Source organism: Ochotona curzoniae, unplaced genomic scaffold (assembly GCF_017591425.1).
Source record: "Ochotona curzoniae isolate NIBS_2020 unplaced genomic scaffold, NIBS_Ocur_1.0 scaffold_4683, whole genome shotgun sequence".
NCBI lineage: Eukaryota > Metazoa > Chordata > Mammalia > Lagomorpha > Ochotonidae > Ochotona > Ochotona curzoniae.
This window is the reverse complement of record NW_024467121.1, coordinates 13714606-13733519: the sequence shown is the minus strand read 5'-3', so window position 1 is coordinate 13733519 and position 18914 is coordinate 13714606. Positions and strand designations below refer to the sequence as shown.

Sequence of the window (18914 nt, the reverse complement as noted above, 5' to 3'; positions counted from 1 at the left end):
TGGGTGCCGGTTCTAATCCCGGCAGCCCTGCTTCCCTTCCAGCTCCCTGCTTGTGGCCCGGGAAAGCAGTCGAGGACGGCCCAAGGCTTTAGGACCCTGCACCCGTGTGGGAGGCCCGGAAGAGGCTCCTGGCTTTGGACCGGCATAGCATTGCGCTCACTTGGGGAGTGAATCATCAGACGGAAGACCTTCCTCTCTGTCTCTCCTCTCTGTATATCCGCCTTTCCAATAAAAATAAAATAAAGCTTTAACAAAAACATCCTTTGCCTACCACTCTCAGCACCTTTTTTCAATCCTCATCATTGCTCATCAGTAAAAGCTGGGGCAGGAAAGTAAGTATCTGAAGCTGCAAAGAACAATACTATTGTCATTCTTACCCACTATGTCAAACCAGTCTACTTACTCAGTCGTTTTTGAATCATGGAGGAAGTGCTGAGTACAGCAGGTCTTTTCTTTCCCTTGTATCTGGATCAGGAAAGCAGAAGCAATTCTCTGGGAAAGCAGAGAAAATCACAAAGTGGAAGTGATGTAACATGGTTGCAAAAGGTAAGATGTCCCCAAATTGTGTCATGGAGGAAATTAACAGCCCTGACCTCTGAGATGGTGACTACTTTCACTGGTTAACCTTAATGGTCCAAGGTCTTCAGGAAGGCACCTGTTGAAAACCCCAAATAAAACGGGGTTTGCTTGCCTGACACCTGGTAAGCCAACCACTGATGGCAGAGTGGTAGAAGAAAGATATTTATTTCACAGTGCACGGGGTAATGAATAAGATCAGTTGCAAAGCTGGAATACGTAAGATATCGTAGATAAGATATTGCATCAACATTCATTTTTGAAGTTTATAACAGAACCAATTATCCCTATTCTTAGGAAATGTATAGTGATGTATTCAGGCATAAGAATCATGTCTCATTTCAGTAGTTCAGAAAAGTTATTAAGAGAACAAACAATAAAGCATATGCATTAAAATGTTGACAGATAAATCAAACAATTGATAAGTGGGTATTATATGTAATTTTTTAATTTGAAATATTTCTTACATTGAAATTTTCATATTATTAAAATAGCTATAAAGGGATCCTGTTTATTATACTGACCATGCGTAATAGTAGCTACTGCTTCTTTTCATTTTGACCCAAATGCTAAGATTGCTAAGAGTAGCCCTGTGAGGAAAGAGAACCTACGCTGAGAAGACAAGAGGAAACCTCGTACCTGTTCTCCGCTTGCTGTAGCCTACATCATTCCTAGACCTATGCATGCTAAACTACAAAACATTCCTAACATATTAATATATCATTCCTGTTTCTTCCTCACAAAAGGGGGATTACCAATAATAAGTGAAGATGTAAAACCAGAATAAGCTATTTAACTAAAGTGTTTATATGATCAAAAAATTTCCTCTTTGCATTTGCTTCAATCTTTCTGCCCACCATGCTTTGTCTAAGGCTAAGGGAAAGTATTACCCAGAATGAGATTGACAATTCCTGACCCTCTCCACCAATTCCAACAGAGACAATTCCTGGATAAAAAAGAAAAGAAAAGAAAAGAAGAAGAAAATTCAGGAATCAGGCCCAGCGAGGTAGCCTAGTGGCAAAGGACCTACATAGATGCTGGTTCATGTCCCCAGCAGCCCTGCTTCCCTGCTTGTGGCCTGGGAAAGCAGTCTAGGACAGCCCAAAGCCTTGGGACCCTGCACCCACATGGGAGACCTGGAGGAAGCTCCCAGCTCCTGGCTCCTGACTTCGGATGGGCTCAGCTCTGGCCAATGCGTTCACCTGGGGAGTGGATGGGATGGAGGATCTTCCTCTATGTCTCTCCTCCTCACTGTATATCTGACTTTCCGATAAAAATAAATTAGTCTTTAAAACAAGAAAAAAAAAAACCTCAGGAATCAAGATTATTTGTTGACACAAGAAGAACCCGCTGACTTGATTAAAGAAGTCAGCATAGCAAAATGCTGGCCAAGACAGTCTCAAGATTTGTAAGATACTGGAAATGTCAACAGACTCTTGGAACTCACAGGCATGTTCACTCATGGGATAAATTAGCCTTCAGGAAGACAACACAGGAGACTTCATAATTTCCTCTTTATTCATCCGTAGAGGATAAGATGATCTTAATGAGAATAGTGAAGTGGTTTTGACAGTAGATAATAAAAGTAGCCTTTTCTTTTCCAGGAACCTAGAAAGAAACAAGCAACAATAATTATTTGGCTAAATTTGGAGGAAGTAGAAGCAAGACTATACACCATATTTAAATGTTTTGTTTTAATGTAGCTTGGAAACAGTTGGAATATTGGAAATGAGATGCCCCCATCCCAAAAAGTAAAAAGTAAAATAGAAAGCTAAAAGCTCAGAAGACAGTCTAAATACAAGAGAGGAACAGAATCTAGCATGACACTAATTACAATAAATGCCAATGACTTTAATCTTTCTAATAGTGTCCGGATAATGTATATTCCTTCTTAGTGTATCAAACTAGATCATGTTTATACATGTGATAACAACTTAACTCAAGCGTACTTAGGGACAAAAAGTAGAAATTCATGCCTAGTTTTTGCAGTTTCCTCAAAAAATAACGGAAGTATTTAATATGAGAAGAGCTGGACTTACTTGATGGTGATGACTGTACAATGGAATATATCTAAAACCAATGTGTTAAAAGTGGTTAATACATTAAATTTAGTGGCATATGTATTCACCACAGTTAAAAGCTAAAAAAAAAAAAATCTGATTAAAAAAAATGAAAAAGCAGAGACCGTAGTGAAGAGCCCCTGCTAAATAACATCAATACTCAAATCTGAATGTTTTTAATGGCAAATTTTGTTCAACATTTAAGTAAGATATTATGAAAGCATGTTATAAAAATTACCCCAGGAAGGAAACAAATGGGAAATTTCCAAACTCAATTTTATGAAACTATCACAATCCTAATACCATACAAAACATCCTTGAAAAACAGCTAAGTCAATCTTACTTATTTAATCCAGTTAAGTTATTTACGCTGGATTACTGTATTCTGTTATCACCCAGGAGTAAAACAGAGTCCTTGAAAGTTCAGAAGTGAAGCAGTCAGGACTCAAAGCAGCACTCCTTTATGGGATAAAGACATCCCAAGCGTGGCTTAGTGCTTTGTGCAGCAGTGTCTGCCCCTCTATAGGATAGCCTCATCAAGAACCAGACACAGGCTTTACAGCAATTAGGCTGAATAACTCCTAAAAGTGTACAGGGTAAAAATGAGAATTCGAAAGAAAACTGCAACCTGTAAAATATAAGAATTTTAGGGAAAAATCACAGTAGGACATCAATGGATGGTTTTAGTAACACCTTAGGCCCTGACAGAAAAACCTAGTGAAATAGAGAAAGGTCAGAAGAAATTATCTAGAGTAAAGCATGAACACACGTAAAATAAGATGAAGTATACTTATTAGATGCATAAAGATCTGGGAGGGTGAATAGGCTGTAGACAAATACCAGAGGTTGCCCCTAAGCCAGAAAGGATTGGGGGCAACATAATGTAAACAGAGCATTTTCACTGTATAAGTATTTTATAAATGTATCTTCATTTAAAAAGCCAGCCAGGACAGACAGACTGATAGATGTGCCTATTCACTCGCTAACTTTCCAAATGTGGCGAAGGGCTGGGTGAGGTTAAGCACAGAAGCCTGGGACCTAATCCAGATCATGTGGGTGACAAGGAGCAACTACTGACCTGTTCTGTGCTGCCCATTAGGGTGCACAGCAACATGCACACAGCATACTGGTCCAATACGAGAAGTGTCCCAAGCAGCATTTCAACCACCGTGCATAATGCCCACCCCTGCCCTATCTATATATTTGAATTACTTTCACCAGAACTAGTTCGTGAATTACGTGTTTGTTTTAAGCTAGCCCTTTTTTTTCTTTTTTTTTTTTTTTTTGAATGTCAGATGTACAGAAAAGAGGAGAGTCAGAGAGGAAGATCTGCCATACAATGATTCACTCCTCAAGTGGCCACATCAGCCAGAGCTTAACCAACATGGTGCTAGGGCCCTGGAGTTTCTTCCAGGTCTCCCATGCAGGTTGCAGGGTCCCAAGGCTTTGGGGCCATCTTTGTCTACTTTCCCAAACCACAAGCAGGGAGCTGGATGGGCAGTGGGGGCACTGGGCACAAATCAGCACCCATATGGGATCCAGGCCCATGCAAGGCGAGGACCTTAGCCATTAGGCTACCACACTGGGCCCTTAAGCTAACTTTTTAAAAGGATAATACCTTGTCTACATATTTTTTATTATGATCATACAGTTTCTACCCCCCCCCAAAAATGCCATAAAGAACTTGCAAGCCTGGGTTCCCGTTTTAATTATCAAGTGACAGAGATCAAACTTGGAATCCAGCTCTCCTGACCTTTGCTGCTGGGATTAGCCAGCACATACAGCTCCCCATGAGCCAAGCGAAGAAAGAGTGGCTTACTCTGCTCGTAGGGCTGAGAAGGGAAAAAAACAACTGTATCAAGGAACGTTTATTTCTTTTAAGCCCGACTCAGACATGAGCTTGGAGGCTTTATTCATTTTTAAGCTTTCTATAATTTTATCAACATCAAATTTCTTAAGCTATAAGGGTTAATCCCTTTAAAGTTTTCAGAGTGAAAGAAGACACACAAGACACTTACTTTCGTTGACACTTGCTCCAACACTTTCACAAGACTCTGCCATGGTGCTTTTGCAATACTTGTCAGGGGGATGTGTTAGCTGTGAGTCGTGTAGAACAGAAGATACAAGCCCAACTTGGAATACTCCCTTCCTTGAAGCCAAAAAGGCCTGGAGTTTACTGTCACCTGTGACTGGGCCGTATGAACACTCCAGTCTTACTTCAGAGAACGGGCTTAGTCTCCTGGCCTTCCTTGCAGACACTCCAGAAGGAAACTATAAAGTCTGTCTGGTATTCCCAAATCCCGAGGAAGATGGTGCTGGAACCCTGTGCAATTTATGGAGGACATGGCTCCAGCCTCCAGAGTTGCTCCAACCCACTTCTCTGCCTGAAAACACCTGTAAACAGGAGGGAAGCTCTGATTTCTCACTAAAACAAAAAAGTCAGTGAAGCCACAAGCTGCAAGCAGAGAACTGATCTGTAGCATTTAGAATGGGTTCTTTAAAGCTAGTTTTGGAACAAACATTTAGCTTCGTGGTTAAGACAACCTTACCCCCACATCTGAGGGCCTGCGTTTGATTCTTGGATCCAGCTCTTGTCCGACTAATGTAAGAGTCTGGGAGACAACACTTATGGCTCAAGTAATCAGGTTCCAGATAGCCATGTAGTTGGTCCGGATTGAGTTCCCAGATCCTGTCTCTGGCCCTGGCCCTGTTCCAGTCACTGCACATTTGAAGAGTGAACCAGAGGACGAGAGGTAGCACACACTTTGCCTCTGAGTCTGTCTCTGTCTCTCTCTCTCTCTCTCTCTCTCTCTCTCTCTCTCACACACACACACACACACACACACACGCATACATCCACACACACAGAGTATTTGCAAAATGCCATCTGTTCTGCTTGGTTGGCACCCATACTATGAGAGTATTCCAGTATTTTGAATATCAGTCCTAAGTGGAGATATATGGGATAGAAAAATAATAGTTATGTGAAACAAAGACCTGTAAGTTTCTTTTACTATTAATATTCATAATTTAGAAGACTCTCAAGTCAGGTTGCAATGTAAGTAGTGTCTAGGGCTACTGTGATGTACCAACCTGCATCTAATAAAGGAATTAGAAATTTAAAGAAAAATAAATAAATAATTTTTAAAAAAATAATTAAAAAGAGAGAGAGTAATCTCTGGCTAGGTGCAATAGAAAATGCTGTACAACTGAATACCTCCCAAAGAGAAAGCCTGCAGAAAAGAATATATATATATACACACATATATATATATACATATTTACATATATATTGTTGAAGCCAAAGGGCAAGGGAATTCACGTGACCACGAGCCAATAATAACAGCAAGCTGACAGTGTGAAAAGTATGCTGCAAGATTCCCAAAATGATATTGAATTTAGGATAGTATTTTATACGGTAAACATTCCACCGGAACCAAAACCAAGATCTCATCTGTTGGGATAAAGACAGGTACTTGTCTTCCGACCAGATGTGAGGTGGGGTTGTTCTGAATACAACTAAGACCGTAGATCTCTGATTATGGGGAGAGGCAAAACTCCTCTTCCCTTGCTTCATAGAAAAATGTTGTGGCAATTTTCCAAGTTCACCTCCTGGAAAGACGAAGAAAGTCCATCAGAGCCCTGAAGTGGACAGCCTGGGGAAAGAGACGCCCTTTTCTGCTTTGAATTCTCTGTGAAACCTTGAACTTGTTTCTTTATCCTCTGGGCCTTCAAACTAAAGGGGTCAGCAAAGATGATATCTAAGGTCCCTTTGAGCTCACATGCTTTCTGATTCTAATCTGAATGAAAATCCCAGGATGCCTAAAGGTCAATTAGCAATACTTTCCACACATACAGGACTTACTGAGTCCATTGGTTGCAGACCTGGGGCAAACCTGGGATTCCTCTTTCCTTTTGTTCTTTTTCGCCCAGATACCCCATGGTACCCTTCCGCTACCCAGAGACCCCCTCAGGAGACAGTGAAATAAATGAAGATTGTTAACTCTTTGCAACGATATATACAACTTTTCATGCCTACCCCATACAGTATACAAACCAATGCCTGATTCATAATTGATTTTTAATAAATTAGAGAATTTGTTGGATGGCTTACAATGTTAATATTTACTTCATATTTCAGAATGCACCAAATACTTATACACTTCCATCTATCCTTACCGGAGCCCTCTAAAATTGCTTACTGATATACCTATTTCAGAGGTAAGGAAATAAGACTCAGGGAGATGGTGACACACTGAAAGTTGCACTAGAAAGTTTCCAAATGGAGGCTTGAACCTGGAATTCTTCACTTAGGATCCTGCTTCATTCCAGAGCATGGGATTCCAGCTGCACTGGGTCACTGGTATGAAATGATCCTCACTAAGAAGTTTTAAATGGAATCCCCAGGTTTAGGGTGACACCTGGCTCATCTTGTCCCTATACAGGGAAACCAAGCAGAGAAATGGTCTCTGATGGATACTGTTCTCACACCACCCTCAATCCCATCCCACATAGTAATTTTTTCCCTTAACTTGATCTTGCCAATAGAAATGAGAATGCTCCTCTTGAGCCAAGTCAAAAGTAATAGAAAAAGATCCTTGCTTCTTTTCGGAAGCTATGGACTGAGAATGGGCTCTTTTAACAGATTATTGCTTGTGCATTTGCAAAAGGAAGAGACATGAGTGGTCACCACGTATAAAATGCAGCCCATTGAGAGGGCAGTCCAGATGCCAGTTCATCCTCTCATCCTTGTTGACAAAGGAAGGAATCATAAACCTACAGCAAGAGCAGAAGCACTACATTTGTCTATAGCAAAAAGAAGAAGAGGAAGAAGAAGGAGAAAGAGGAGGAGGAGGAGGAGGAGGAGGAGGAGGAGAAGAAGAAGAAGAAGAAGAAGAAGAAGAAGAAAAGAAGTTCAGCTTCAAGGCACCGTCTGTCTCCAATGGACCATATCCGTCAAGGGCCTCTGTGATTGCATCTGCTTTAACCACCTACAACATCCAGAATGTACCAAAAATCCATCCACAGCAGTACAAATCCAGGCATATTTCTCCCACTGCCCCTTTGCACTTCCTCTCCTTTCTCCCAGTTTGAGGAGGAGGGATGGGGACTGAAGCCATGAAATTCAGATGTGAGAACCACAGGAAACTGCCCCTGCTTCCCACTGTAGACACCCCACTCCCCAAATCACCACATTGGCCAGAGCTGGACCAGCCAAGGCTAGAAATCATCAGCTCCACCCACTCCACCACCAGGGAAGCAGGGGCCAAAGCACTTGGGGGCCATTTCCACTGCTTTTCCAGGCACATTAACAAGAAACCGCATCAGAATTGCCACATCTAGAACTTGATCCAGGACTCAAATGAAAAGCCTGTGTCACAGGCAGTGGTTTGCAGAACTGTTTCATAATGCTTAGCAATTAAAGGGCACTTTAACGTGATCAGAAGTCCTGAGTCCCATGAGATTTCAGTCATAAGTTGAAAAAATTAGCCCCACAGAGCAGGCTTGAAGGCACAGCAAGCCAAAATAAATAAAATGTGTTTGTTTGACTTTGTTTTGCTCTAACAGTTCCATTAATTTTTATAACATGTAAGCATGTATTGAAGCCAAGATTGTGCTGCTCTTGATGTCACAGTGCTTGTGAAACAGTTCTTATGTTTAGGGGGCACAGCCATTGTCACAGATGCTCCCACCCTGAAAAGTGCTCAGTAAATGGTGAAAAAGTGAGTTGGACTGAAATGGCCTGGTAGTAAAGTGCCTTGTCCACCAGATACTACAGAGATGTACTGATTCTGGGCTCTCTGCCAGATTGCAGGAAAAGGCAGAAACCCATCGAATGAGAGAGAAGGCACCATGCACATGCCCATAGCAGCTAAAGGGCTGAATAATGGGAACTGAGATGTGAGCAGCAATTCTGGACGAGCAGAGATTTCTGTACCAGGATGGGAACCCCTCAATTCAGGCCAAGAACTGGTCACTCCGAGAACACTTGGAGTTCCACTGCAACTTTAAATCCCTGAGCAGTGGCAAGGCTGCTGGGGAAGTCCACACGCAGCCTTCTCACGGGATTGGATGGGTCCTGCAATGCAGCAAATACTCTGAGCCCCTCAGGAAGACATCCTGCTTGGGGGTACAGGGTATACCCCCAACCAGAAAGCAGACCAGACACCAGAGCCTCTGAATTAATTTGTTCCCTCAGTAACTTGTCTAGCCTGAGTGAGGCAGGGGAGTCTTGATTTGCCTTGTTTGTTTTCACATTCCAAATAAGCTGTGACCCCTGAGACATAAGTGTTCCTGTTAGGGGTGTGTGTGTGTGTGTGTGTGTGTGTGTGTGTGTGTGTGTGTGTGTGAAAGAGAGAGAGAGAGATTTAATTAAACTGCTACAGTTGTACTGCATGCTATCACTATCAGCAGACTGGCTGACTCACTCTTCCCTACACACCTAATGTGTATTCCTGCCTGGACCTTTACTCATTCTCTCCTACCAACCTGAAAAGACCTATGCACCTTGTAAACAAGCCGACAGCCACCCATTCCCCAAGACTCAGCTAAAAACCCAACCCTTAAAGAGGCTTTGCTGACCGTGCCAGTCGATGCTAGCCAGGGATATTCCCATTCTTAATTTGTCCTTTCATGTGAAGAGGACTATAATATGTGGCAATAGACAGAGTATGCCCGCCCACCAGGTTGTTGCTGTACAGCTTACCCCTCTCTCTCATGGAAGCTTCTTCCGTGGGCAGAACCAAGAGAAGTGAAGGATATTTCACCAGCAAAGAATGCCCCAGCACTCTACCTGGTATGTCAGTTCTTCATTCTGTTACTGACGACGCTTGGACAGTAAAACACAGCATTATATATCATATTCACTTCACTAACTGAAGTTGATGGGGGCTGCTGGGCCACAAGCTGACAAGTGAGGAGTTAAAGGTTTCCTGATTAGTATTGTTGTAGGTGCTTTATGCATATTATTCCATTTAGTTCCCACAGCCACTCTGTAAGTATAACATAATGTCTCCTGTCTTACAAAGAAGGTGATTGAGATTTGGAAAGGTTAAATATTCTTGTCTAGAGTCATTAAAAAATAGAGGTAGAATTGGATCATCAGACTGCATTTGATGACAAGGCTATGGACTTTGTCACCATAGGGGATGTTGAAAATGTCTCAGCCAAACAAGCACATACTAGAGCCAAACCAGTCAGTTCACATCCCAGTTGCACCACCTGCATGATCCTAAACACTGGACAAGTTACCTAAACACTGCACGCTTCACTCTTCTTGTTGACAATGTAAGGGCAACAGCCAGGTATACATAAAGATGCTGTAAGAACCAAATAGCAAAAGGTGTGCATGCGCAAGTTACTTAAACACTTCATGCTTCACTCTTCTCATTAACAACATAAAGACAATAACCATATAGACATCATAAAGATGTTATAAGAACTGAAAAACATAAGGTGTGCAAAGTACTTCAATGACTACCTCATGCATGATATGCACCCACAAATACAACAGTATTGCTATTTTCCTGAGTAGCCCAACAGAAACACTTCAGAGGTCTCCTTCATATGAAAAATAATTCTATCTGACCCCCAATGGAATTGGGGAAGGTTCTCAATAAGTGAAAGAAGGAACATGAATTTCTGCTTTATTGTTCTAACTATCAAAGCAAAATAAAGTTCAATTGATAAGTCAATACAAATAAAACTACATAAGTAGTAGCATAAAAAATAATCATAATGACATATAAGCCACTCAAGAAATGGCCATGGGAAATGGGCAGACATTTCACAAAGGAACAAACCCAAATGGCAAACAAACACATGAAAAAATGCTCCAGCTTCCTGGCAATAAGGGAAATCCAAATTAAGACATCAATGAGGTAACACCTGACACCAGTAAGATTGGCCCACATACAGGGAAACACCAACAACACTTGCTGGCGTGGATGTGGGGAAAAGGGAACCCTACTCCATTGCTGGTGGGACTGCAGGCTGGTACAGCCTCTATGGAAAGCAGCATGGAGAACACTCAAACAACTGAACATCTGCATACCATATGATCCAGCAATAGCACTCCTAGGAATATATCCAAAACACCTGTTACATGAGAAACCAACATGCACCCCTATGTTCATAGCAACACAATCAGTAATTGCAAAAACATGGAAGCAACCAAAATGCCCGTCAGCAAAAGACTGGATAAGAAAGCTATGGTTCATCTACTCCATGAAATACTACTCAGCTATTAAAAAAAAAAAAATGCAGTTCTTTGTGGCCAAATGGGCCCAACTGGAAACCATAATGCTAAGGGAAATGAGCCAATCCCAAAAGGTTAGATACCACATGTTTGCCTTAATTTAACCTGTAATTTTTTTTCTTCCTTTTGAACCTGTAATTAATACTGTCTCAACCCATGTGTTTTGAAAAATTGCAAAACCTACTATACCTTCAAAACCTTGTGCTACACCCTCCTATAACTGTTATGCACCTCAATCGTTAAAATGTCAATGGAGTAGTCACAAGATGTGGTTAAGAACTTGCATTATTTTTAATAGATTGTTTACTTAATACTATGTCAATTAATACCATAACATTGTATATTGTTGCTGATGTTATGTTGGGGCTTTTGATTGATCAGGTTTTTACTCTGTTGGCACTACCTTCAGACCAGAGAAGGTCTCCCCAAAAAGACGTTGAACTTATCTGGACAATAAGATGCTGGACTCTATGCTTGGTATATGCTTGCAATGAAGGAATCTCAATTGAACTTGAACTGTGGTCACGCAACAAGGTGGAGGAATCCACCATGGGGGCAGGGTTATGGGAGGGGTGAGGGGAATCCCAGTACCTATAAAACTGTGTCACATAATACAAGTTATTTTTTAAAAAAAAATAAATAAAACCAACTGAGAGACATTCTGTAAAACAACTGGCAGCTTCTTGCCAGAAACTATTCATGCATGGAAAAAAAAATAAAAGATTGCCTTCATAAGGAAAAAAAAAAAGAAAGTCTTATGTGAATTATGTCTTAATTGGAATCCTCTTCTAGTTCTTAGATTGTCTAATGGAATAAAGAAGATAATGCAATAAACACAAGGAAGAAATATTATTCAAAAAACACGAAGAAAACAAAAAAAATGAGAAGGGGTAAGATATATTAAACTTTTGAAAGTCAAAAATTGTTAGGGAAGTCTTTGCACAGTAAAGACAGGATTCCTAGCATGAAGCCTATTTATTCTTGAATCTCAAAAAGGAATGGAAAAGTAAATTATGTCAAGGCAACTGTGTAAGATGGAGTTAATGGTGGGGTTCCATGGTAACTCTTTGAGGAAAGCAGTTAGATCTCAGGACAGCTTGTCTAGTCAACTAAAATACTGTCCTGATATGTGGCAGAAGACCAGAAATTTGTACTCTAGCAGAGGGGACCTTGAGAAGCTCTGGGACTCAGGGTCACTCATGGTGGGGTGGGGAGAAAAGCAATTATATCTAAAGGTGATATGAGGAAGTCTACATACTCAATGGGAGAACTTTCCCTCTACCCTCCTTCCTTCAAAATATGAATTTCTCTGCTGGGTGGAGAGAGTAAGGTTCCTTGCTGAGAAACCTATCAGATTAAAAGAAAGGGCTTCATGGATCCAGCCACTGTGAAACTCTGCGAATCGCTGACTTTCTGTCTCTTTCTCTAAGTGAACCTCACTGATGTATAAGCCCATCCTAAACACTCAAAATTCCAAAATAATCATTTTAGTGTATTTGTCTACAATACACACAGATCATTAAGAATTACCAGGCACTGAGGCAAGTGTTGTGGTGCAGTGAGCTAAACAGCCACAGTTTATAGCCCGGCTATCCCTGAAATCAGCACTGGATCAAGTGATAACTGTTCCATTTCTCACCCAACTACCTGATAATGAGCGCGAGCATACACCAGGAGATGGTCCAAATGCTGCATCCCCTGTCACCCATGTGGGAGATCAGGATGGAGTCCCAGGCTCATGGCTTCAGCCTGGCCCAGCTCCAGCTGTTGGAACCATCTGAAGAAGAAACCAGTGCACAGAATCCCTCTCCCTCTCTCTCTCTCTCTCTCTCTCTATCTATCTCTCTCTCTCTCTCTCTCTGTCTCTCTCTGTCATTCCATCTCCTAAGTAAATAAAGTAAATCTTTGAAAATAGATTTTCTGGACCCAGCGGCGTGACCTAGCAGTTAAAGTCCTCGCCTTGAACGCTCCGGGATCCCATATGGGTGCCGGTTCTAATCCCAGCAGCTCCACTTCGCATCCAGCTCTCTGCTTGTGGCCTGGGAAAGCAGTCGAGGACGGTCCAAAGCTTTGGGACCCTGCACCCGTGTGGGAGACCTGGAAGAGGTTCCTGGCTGCTGGCTTCGGATCAGCGCAGCAGCAGCCATTGTGCTCACTTTGGGAGTGAATCATCGGACAGAAGATCTTCCTTTCTGAAAGTCTCTCCTCCTCTCTGTATTTACTTTGTAATAAAAAAATAAATAAATCTTTAAAAAAATAGATTTTCTATTATTGAAAAAAATATCACTTCTGTCAGAGACTTGAGAGTGAATAATACACAGAAACCAAAACACATTAATAAATGAGGTGATTACTAATTATAAATAAAATGCAAGTTTGTTCAAAATACAAAGGTAACCATAACACATTAAGTAGATCCACTATGAATAATATTCACATGCAAATAATTATGCAAATGAAAATCAATCAATCTGAGACTTATAAACTAATTGAGAGAGAATGGATGAGAAAGGATGGCATGTATGTGAGGGAATAACTAAAATAAACTCTCATTTACATTCAGGGTTAATGTGAAGAGGTGGTAATTTGGTCCTGTCATTTTAGCAATGTGTTGTTCATTGTTTGATTTAGTCCTCTGTTGTCATTTTACTGGGAAGTTCTTTAAATCTGCTTTTAGTTTTGGTGGGTGCTTTTACTTTTCTTTGTCACAAGAACATCTTTAAGTATGATTTGTAGGGCACGTCTGGAAGAGGCATATTCTTGGAGCTTTTCTTTACTGTGGAATAATTTTATTTCATTTTCAAAGACAAAGGAGGATGTGAGGGCGATCTGGCTGCGACATCTGTCACCCCATTGATCGCCAGGGTTATTCATCTGGCTGGCTAGGCGGGTGTCCCCTTCCTCCCTCACCGCTCCATGTGGTCCCTCCCGAAGCTGCGCGCTCGACCATCCCCGCTAGAGGAGGACCAGTCTTTGGTCAAGGGTACACCAGTAGCTGCACTCCCCTGCTAAAACCTCCAAAAAAGTTCTCAAAGACAAAGGAAAGCTTTGCTGGGAATGTTATTCTGAGCTAACATTTTTTTTTTCCTTTTAGAACCTGGAATATGTCACTCCATTCTCTTCTGGCCTGTAGTTTCCTGTGAGAGTTCAGCTGTAAGTCTCATTGCCATTCCTCTGTATTATCAATTGATTTCTTTTTCATGTGCACTTTTAAGGATTTTTTGTTATGTTCGACTGAAGAGAGCTTGGTTATCATTTGTCATGGTGAAGATTACTTTTGGTCAAAACTGTTGGGAGGTCAGTGCCCCTCCTGGATGTTGTCTCCCAATTTTTTCTCCAGATTAGGGAAGTTTTCCCTTATTACTTCACTAAATGCATTTTTAAACCCAGCTTCTCTTTCTGTGCCTTCTAGAACTCTCATAACTCTCATATTTGGCCTTTTTAATAATGCCTCTTAATCCTTGAATACTTTTCTTAGTTTAAGTCAGTTTATCTTCCAGTGTTTTTTATTGTTTCACCATTCTGGCAAGAAATATCTTCCAATTCTGAGATTCTTTCTTCAATCCAAATGCTGAAGTGTTTTAAAATTATGTCTATTTATCACTCTGAACACACATCTAATAATGGATGCATGCATATATACACATATAAATAAGTAGATTAGATGACAAATTTAACTTAGGTAGATACAGAGAAGGAGACAGGAATAGAAAATAGAATAGAATATATGGGGTTAAATCAGTGAGTGGATGGATAGAGAGCAAACTGGTAGACAGAATAGATAAAGAATAAAACTGATAGAGAGAGAGAGATACAGTGAGCCATTCCTTGGGTCTGAGACTAAAAAACACAGCACCAATCATATGTTTGTCATCAGTCATGTGTCTCTTATTTATTTTCATTGGAAAAGCCAACTTACACAGAGAAGGGGAGACAAAGATCTTCTACCCACTGGTACACTCCCCAAATGGCTGCGACTACCAGAGCTGAGCTGATCTCAAGTCAGGAATCAGGAGCTACGTATGGGTGTCCAATGTGGGTACAGGGTCCCAAGGATTTGAACCATCCTCTGCTTCTTTCTCACGCCATAAACCAAGAGCTGGATAGGAAGTGAAGCATCTGGAATACAAACCAAAGTCCATATGGGATCCCAGTGCTATCAAAGAGAGGTTAGCCAATTGAGCCATCCTCTGCTCCCACCCCTCAATATAATTCTATAAATCTATGTTTGGCACCTCCAAGTTAGGGAACAAAGTTGCCACAAAAGGTATGAAGATGTATGAAACAAGCAAGACACAATTTGTCTCGCAAAGAGGTGGAGGATTAGCAAACTGAGTCTTAAGAGCTTCTAGTTCTAACACAATCAGTCAACAGGCCTTTCTTTAACCTATGTGATTCTGTAAGCAGCCACAGGAGGCTCCTGAACTGGGAGCCAGGAGTTGAGTGAGTATTGGAATGGTCTTTGAGAGCATTGATTGGCAGGTTTTCATTCCACGTTATTGTGTTAGCCCTGGAGAGCTAGAGAACGCATAGGAACACACTTCATTTTACCTCCTTGGGGAAACCAGAGGGCAACCAAATCCCCTCTGACTTGAAGAAGAAAAACAGATTTTAGCATCCCACTTTGCCTCATTCCACTTTGCATTCAAAATGATTTCAATCAATTGCATCACCCTCACTTTGCTGGGAGCAGAGCAAAATAAAAAGGCTCAGCTCCTGCCCAGGAGGACAGTAAGGCTTAAGTGTCTCTCCACACTGCAGGGCCCAGGCTGGGCAGGCAGGGGACAGGCAGCGGGTGGCATGGGGAGGAGGGAGGAAATGGCGGCGGTGGCAGCAATGGTGGTGGCGCTGAACACAGGTAAGCTAAGGGCCCTGGCCATCCTTGGCCCCCAGCCCCAATATTCCTGCTCCCCTTCCCCCCCAGAGAGAAAAAGGTCGTGGAGAAGAGATGGGGAGTGAGTCCCAGCAGCAGGAGAAGCAGCAGCAGCTGTTTCCTTCACTGTTTCCTTCATCTCTTTGGATTCATTGATGTCCTCAGCAAGACGAGGCTACATAGAGATTTTCGTAAAGAATTTTTCAGTCTCAGTGGTTTTAGAGATGCATTTTTTTCTTTGACTCTTTAACAAAACCCCAGAATTCACAGTGGCCCAGTATTTTAAAGTACAACACCACCACATTCAATCAGCCCTGTAAGACCACAGGTTCTGCCAAGTGCAGATCTGAAGTATAGGAAGAAAGGAAGAAAGAAGGAAGGAAGGAAGGAGGAAAGGAAAGAAGGAAGGAAAGGAGGGAGGGAAGAAGGGAGGAAGGAAGGAAGGAAGGAAGGAAGGAAGGAAGGAAGGAAGGAAGGAAGGAAGGAAGGAAGGAAGGAAGGAAGGAAGGAAGGAAGAAAGAAACTGTACATGCACTACAAAGACGTTTTTCTTGGCATTCTTCCACCAAATCCCTTACAGGAGTGCTCGTCCAAGTCCCAGTTCCTCCACTTTCAATCCAGCTTCCTATTACTGCATGCTGGGAAGCTCAGGTGATGATTCTAATACTTGTGTCCCTGCAACCCACGTGGAAGACTTGGATTCAGTTCCAGGCTCCTGTCTTCAGTTTGACCCAGCACTGGCAGTGGCTGGTATTTGTGGAGTAAACCACAAAACATAAAATATCTCTCTCTCTCAATCTCTCTCCTCTTTCTCCTCTCACCTTTCAAATAAACTTTCTAAGCATTTTTCTAACTCAAAAGAGAAAGAATTCCCCACACCAGCATGTAGTTCTCACCACACATACTTCTGCTTTTGTTTTGTTTTCCAGTGCTGCAGGCATTAAGAAGTGGAAAATCTAAGTCCAGCAAAGCCTACTCAGATTTCAGTCAGTATTTCAAAATACCTATAATGACATTCACCCAGAAAAAAAAACTAAAAACTGCCCACTTTAAATTGCCCCCACAAGGACACAGTTCTGTACCTCAGCTTCCTCCCATCCTATTCTGCTAGGAAAAGGCATTGAAAAGTGTGCTTTCCAAGTTCCTTGTAGAAGCTCTTATTGTATGGTACCATGGAGCCCTCTAGTGTCCCAAAATGAGATTTGCTCCAAAATAAATACAATTTGTGTTGATGACATTAAATCAAGAAGAAAGTGGAACCTAGTAAGTCTGGTTCTAAAATGGCAAATAGAGGACAATTAAGAATTGTTTGTATTTTCTACATTCATTGTGTGTCTCGGTCAGCCACACCAGACATTCCAAATTACTGTATTGTGGTGAATCTCAAACTTCAACAGAAGACCTGCAGAAGGCCTACTGTGTTACATCTTCAAAAACAGAAATATTAGAATATTGTCAACAACAGAGCCATAACTTGAACTCACCAATTCCAGAACAATATATGAAAGCATAAAGTTCTAGAGTTGCAGAAAAAGGGAAATCTTTAGGTGGTAATAATCAAACTCTACTGTGCAATATGAATTGCTACTTCTCTCTCATCATGAGCTGGTCCTGGTATCACCTTCACTCATTAAAAACAAATTCAATTTCATCAGATTAGAAAGTCCTTAACCAGGAGCTTAGTAATACATTGGTGTTTTTATGAAGTTTAAGGATGTATATAAATTCTTGACTTTTTGACTGTAAAAGTTTCTCCTCATCATAAGGATATGAATATGATCAGATTTGGCACAGTTTTCTCCAAGTTTATTGTGCTTGGAGCTCATGGAAATTGAATCTATTGGCTCGAAGTTACCACCAGACTTAGAAAATTGGGTGCCGCTATTTCTTGAAGTTTGTTTTATCTCTCTCATTCCTTTGAATCTTCAGTTGCATTTACATTTGCCCTGTTGAAGTTATCCCAAAGTACACTGCTGTTCTTTGCTTTTCTTGGTTTTTCTCCCTTTTGATTTCTTGCTTTCTTTCTCTATTTCTTCCTCCCTCCCTCCCTTTCTTCCTTTCTTCCTTCTTTCCTTTCTTCCTTCTTTCCTTTCTTCCTTTCTCACATTTGTCTCAAGGCCTTGCCTTGGATAGCTTCTCTCACTATGTCTTCAGGTGTACACATCTTTCCTCTCACAGTAATAAATCTACTGTTAATCCTAACAGTGCATCTTCATTTTTGACATTTAATCTCTTCTTAAAATTTGCATTAATATAAGGAAAATAAAATTCATCTAGTTCATAGTTTCAATTCTAAGATAATCATAGTTCCCTTCCTTCTTCTCTCCCTCCCTCACTCTCTCTACTTTGTTCCTTTTCTTCTTAAGCTTCTACAAAAAGCATAATTTCAGTCCACTCTACCATCACAAGCTTGAAGTAACACTGAACATGATATTCAGTAAGTAACAATCAGAAAAGACCACAGCTTTATGGGAGGATAAACAAAGGCCATGACAACAATCACATCAAGTGATGCTCCTCTGCAGTCTTAGTAGTCTGTATTAACTGCCACGTATCAGGGAAAACATATGATATTTGTATTTTGAAAACTGGCTTAGATTACTGAACACAATTATTTCAAATTTCATCCATTTTGTTGAGGATTTCATTCTTTTATGGCTAAGTAGTACTCTACAGTGTACATATATCACATTTTCTTTATCCAGTCATCAGTTGGTGGACCTCTGGATTGATTCTACATCTTAACTACTGTGAATTGAGCTGCAATAAACAGGGGAACAATTAACTCTTTCATGGGTTGATTTCATTTCCTTTGGGCAAATTCTCAGATATCTGAGAAACCTTCAAACTGCATTCCACAAGGTTGTACTAATTTCCCTTCCCAATAGTGGTGTATTTAGAGCACCTTTTCCACTCAGAGCCTCACCAGATTGATTATTTATTTTTTATTTTTGGATGGCAGCCATCCAAAACTGAAGTGAGGGGACACTTCATTACAGCATGTGTGTGTGTGTGTGTGTGTGTGTGTGTGTGTGTGTGTGTGTGTGTGTGTGTGTGTGTTGCATTTCTCTGATGGCATCTTTGCATGTGCTTGTCAGCCATTTGTATTTCATACTTTGACAAACGCCTGGTTGTATCCTTTGCCCAT

General features: G+C 41.2%; 1 pseudogene; it reads left to right on the top strand.

The window, feature by feature from the left end:
* The first annotated feature begins 15711 nt into the window (after positions 1-15711).
* Positions 15712-18914, top strand: part of LOC121148208 — a 52800-nt pseudogene continuing 49597 nt past the window's right edge.